A 4,671-nucleotide genomic window follows, 5' to 3' on the forward strand; every position below is an offset into this window, starting at 1 on the left:
CTTGCTAATGGAAAAAAGGGAGGGTTGAATGTAGGTGCTGTTCTTATTTTGCCCGAGGGATTCGAATTAGCGCCGCCCGATCGTATTTCCCCTGAGTTAAAAGAAAAGATAGGAAATCTTGCTTTTCAGAGTTATCGTCCCGATAAAAAAAACATTCTTGTGATAGGCCCTGTTCCCGGTAAGAAATATAGTGAAATTGTCTTTCCCATTCTTTCCCCTGATCCTGCTACGAAGAAAGATGCTCATTTCTTAAAATATCCCATATATGTAGGGGGAAACCGAGGAAGAGGACAGATCTATCCTGATGGTAGCAAGAGTAACAATACAGTCTATAATGCTACGTCAACAGGTATAGTAAGAAAAATACTACGTAAAGAAAAGGGGGGGTATGAAATATCCATAGTTGATGCATCAGATGGACGCCAAGTGATTGATATTATACCTCCCGGACCAGAACTTCTTGTTTCAGAGGGGGAATCCATCAAGCTTGATCAACCATTAACAAGCAATCCTAATGTGGGAGGTTTTGGTCAGGGGGACGCAGAAATCGTGCTTCAGGATCCATTACGTGTCCAAGGCCTTTTGTTCTTCTTCGCATCCGTTATTTTGGCACAAGTTTTTTTGGTTCTCAAAAAGAAACAGTTTGAAAAGGTTCAATTGTACGAAATGAATTTCTAGGTCCCGGGATTTCTTACCATCAAGTTGGTAAAAAGCCTCGATTTATTGGCAATTGCTAGAATTATCTATGATCTATTTTGGAAATCCTTTTTTTGTTTAGACTGCTTTTTGTTTATGAGATGTCTGGAATTCCTTATTTATATCCCATGCAAAAGAAGAGAATCCAAGGCAAAGGCGAGAACAATCAAATTAAAATTTCTTCTTTTTCGGAGGGATTGCAGGTCTTCTTAATCGTCTATTCGGCACAAGAAAAAGCCTTTTTCTTGTGCCGATTCTTCTTGTATCAAAATAAGAATCCTTTTTCTTCCTAATTCGTCAAAGATTACTATTTCTTCTTTATTCGGGTCTGTCTCTTGGACCTCTTTTTCTTTTGCTTAGGTTTAGCCGAGGTAGTGGACAAACAGAGGGGAAGAAAATATGGCGGGGGAAAAATTTCTTGTGATTGTGAGCAAATTGCTTGGCTTGTTTAATTAAGTTCAACTTCAAATTTACAGAAATTTTGCAAAAAAAAAGTAAACTCTTCCATTGAAGGTTTTTTTATTTTTAGGCTAGTTGAATAGTTTTGATTAAGGTTTTATTAGTTTATTACTCGAAACTAAATCAAGGATTTTCAGGATACTTCCTTCGTGGAATAAGATATTGGATCCTCGAGTGATCTCTTTTTCTTGTTGCTTCATAAGAGTGAATCGAATAGATTCAATTCGCGTTATAAGAGTAAAATAAAAATTCCGCGGGTCCTTTCCGCTCTAATCAGATAAAGGGGGGTAAGGACCCGCTAAGCTCCTACTTTTTCATGTTTACAATCTGGTCCCTCCGATTACTATAGAGATGAACCCAATCCAGAATATGAACCATAAAAGAAAACACCTACTAAACCAATCACAGCAATACCAGCTACAGTACCTATCAGCCAAAGAGGAATTCTTCCAGTAGTATCGGCCATTTCCCCTACTTTCCTCCACATTTTATCAATTGGTCATGCTAGAGACAAAAACAGTCATGGGTAGTTATAAGGATGGTATCCTTCCAAATGGGATAAGAGAATTCTTATTAGTCTCTTTCTTTCTCTCAATTGAAGAAGTAATTGGAAAATAAAACAGCAAGTACAAAAATGAGTAATAAACCCCAGTATAGACTGGTACGATTCAATTCAACATTTTGTTCATTCGGGTTTGATTGTGTCATAGTTCTATAGTTGGAATTTGTTTTATCGTTGGATGAACTGCATTGCTGATATTGATCCCAAGAAAAAAACAGTAGGTACAGCTAGTCCGTGAATAGCCAGCCATCGCACTGTAAAAATAGGATAGGTTCGATCTATGGTCATTGAGGGCCTCCTAAAAGGATCTACTAAATTCATCGAGTTGTTCTAAAGAATCAAAACGGTCGGTTATTAACGGAATTCCTTGTCGGCTTTCCGTGAAATACTCGTTTGGCCTAGGACTTCCAAACACGTCATAAGCTAAACCCGTACTGACAAATAACCAACCCGCAATGAATAGGGAAGGTATAGTAATGCTATGAATAACCCAGTATCGAATACTGGTAATAATATCAGCAAAAGAACGTTCTCCCGTGCTTCCAGACATGCTGAACTCCCAAAATTTTTGTACATTCAAAAAAGGAATTGATTCCGTAAAAGATGGGATCGACCAGTAAATAGAAAATTACTGATATTTCATCCTTGTGAGATTGTCAATTTTGTACCAAAGGTGTATTTTGAGTATACCGAATTAGTATAGCTATCCTTCCTATGGCACAGCAATCTGGTTTTGCCTGGTTCCGAAACATAATTACTTTTTTATTTTTTTTTTGTCTATAGGTAAGCTATATGTTATTCAAGGCATCAATAGAAAACCCCATTTTTGTAGGTTCTACTTACTTTTCATTGGCTTCGGAATAATAGAGTAATTCGGAATAGCAGCCAAAATCTTGGGAAAATCTAAGTTAATGATCAATAGGTTTGGATAAATAATTTAGGAAGGATATTCTCATACTGACACAATACAAGGACAAGTATATGTGAAATCTATCCTTTCATAATTCGTAATTCATCCTTGTATTGTTTGTTGGATTAGGTCTAACTTTCTTGACCAAACTGCGAGCGCGGAACTTTACGAGATGAAATAGGGAAAGACAGAAGATAGAATAGAACTTAAAAGGATAATTGAAGTGACTCGTCTTCGAATCTACTTTGGTTGGAGTTCGAAAAAGGAATAAAAATAAAGTAAATTCAAGGAAGAGCTTTCTTTTTTTTTTTTTTTTAACAGCCCCTTGGCAGGTCGTGGAATGCTTTTGTTCTCCTCTTATTCCATATGGAATACAATCAGTTAAAATAAGAAGGAATAGGGGAATATTCGATCGTTCACTCCAAAAAGAGGGTCCTATTGAAAAAGAAATTATCCAAAATAGAAAGAAGTTTTTTTTTTCAAATTCAATTGTTTATTTATCTCTTATTCAAAAATTTCCCTGAAAATTGAATTTCTTTTTTTCATTCAATGGGGTTAGATGATCTAGTTCTTAATATTATTACTTTACTCAATTGACAAATTCCACAACAAATCTCTTGATTCGGAATTAGGGACTCATGTATCATCTGATGAATCCACTTTCTTTTACACTTCTGTATCTTACTCTATCTTGTTTTTTAGTATTATCTAAAATAACTGATGAATTATGAATTTTCCATAACTTAGGTAAATGCTTTACCAACATATGTAGTGTAGTAAAAAAAAATAAATGGAATTTAACTCTTTCATGCTTACTTTAACTAGTTATTTTGGTTTTCTACTGGCTGCTTTAACTATAACCCCAGCTCTATTTATTGGCTTGAACAAGATACGCCTTATTTGAATTGACTGAATAATTATAATTCAGAAAAGAAAAATCTTTCTTTGGGATTCCTGGCATTCTACGACTCTTTTCCAGACTAATTAGGAATTCTTTTCTTGGTCATTGAGATTCGTGGATAATTTAGAGTACTATTTAGGGATAGATCGTACCTCTTTTTTTATCCCCTCGAACAAATCGAAATGATTGAAGTTTTTCTATTTGGAATCGTCTTAGGCCTAATTCCTATTACTTTAGCGGGATTATTCGTGACTGCGTATTTGCAATACAGGCGTGGGGATCAGTTGGATCTTTGATTGAGTCATTTTTTTTTTTTGATTGACCTCCTCCAGACCAGAGAGGAGGTCAAATTGAAATTGGAGTTACAATTCAATTTTGTTAAGTTATTTTACTCTGCTTCGACATAAAATAGATGGAATCACGCTCTGTAGGATTTGAACCTACGACATCGGGTTTTGGAGACCCGCGTTCTACCGAACTGAACTAAGAGCGCTTTCATTCATTCAAAAAGAAAATCTTTTTCTATTCCTAATGTATCTCACGTACGTATAGTCTCCACAAATTCAAGTTATACCCACTTTACTTTAATTGATCTCGTCGCTACTGCCTATAAAGAAGAAAGAAGTAATAGGTAGGGATGACAGGATTTGAACCTGTGACATTTTGTACCCAAAACAAACGCGCTACCAAGCTGCGCTACATCCCTTTTCCAAATTAAATTGTTGTACAATGCCATTGTACACAATTCCTGTCTTCTTTTCCACATCATAATTTTCTTCTTCTTTCTTTCTCTATCTATATATAGAACCCTCGTGTCATTTCTTCTTTTTGGTCTCATATAATTAAGGAATTATATACATATAAAATCCAATATAATTTCGCCTATAAAAGAAGGATTACTTTTCCTTGGTAATATATAGGAAGAAGGGGTCATCTTTTTCTTTTTTAGGGATAGGAAAATTTCGTCGATATGGTTCATTTTATATATAGCATAACAATCTTGGGCAAGAGTTTATGATCATATATGTATTCCAACAAGGAAGGAGGATTTTCAATGCGGGATATAAAAACATATCTCTCTGTAGCACCCGTGCTAAGTACTCTATGGTTTGGTGCTTTAGCAGGTTTATTGATAGAAATTAA

The 4,671-nt window shown here is 35.4% G+C and overlaps 2 non-coding genes across 2 annotated transcripts; both read right to left on the bottom strand.

Annotated features, from left to right (window-relative positions):
* Positions 1 to 3,947: 3,947 nt before the first annotated feature.
* Positions 3,948 to 4,021, bottom strand: TRNAW-CCA (transfer RNA tryptophan (anticodon CCA)). The gene has a single exon. It is a non-coding gene; the product is annotated as a tRNA-Trp (tRNA).
* Positions 4,022 to 4,160: 139 nt separating this feature from the next.
* Positions 4,161 to 4,234, bottom strand: TRNAP-UGG (transfer RNA proline (anticodon UGG)). The gene has a single exon. It is a non-coding gene; the product is annotated as a tRNA-Pro (tRNA).
* Between the last annotated feature and the right edge of the window lie 437 nt (positions 4,235 to 4,671).

Source organism: Triticum urartu, unplaced genomic scaffold (genome assembly GCF_056163025.1).
Source record: "Triticum urartu cultivar PI428250 unplaced genomic scaffold, HENAU_Tu73 scaffold2, whole genome shotgun sequence".
Taxonomy (NCBI): Eukaryota; Viridiplantae; Streptophyta; class Magnoliopsida; order Poales; family Poaceae; genus Triticum; species Triticum urartu.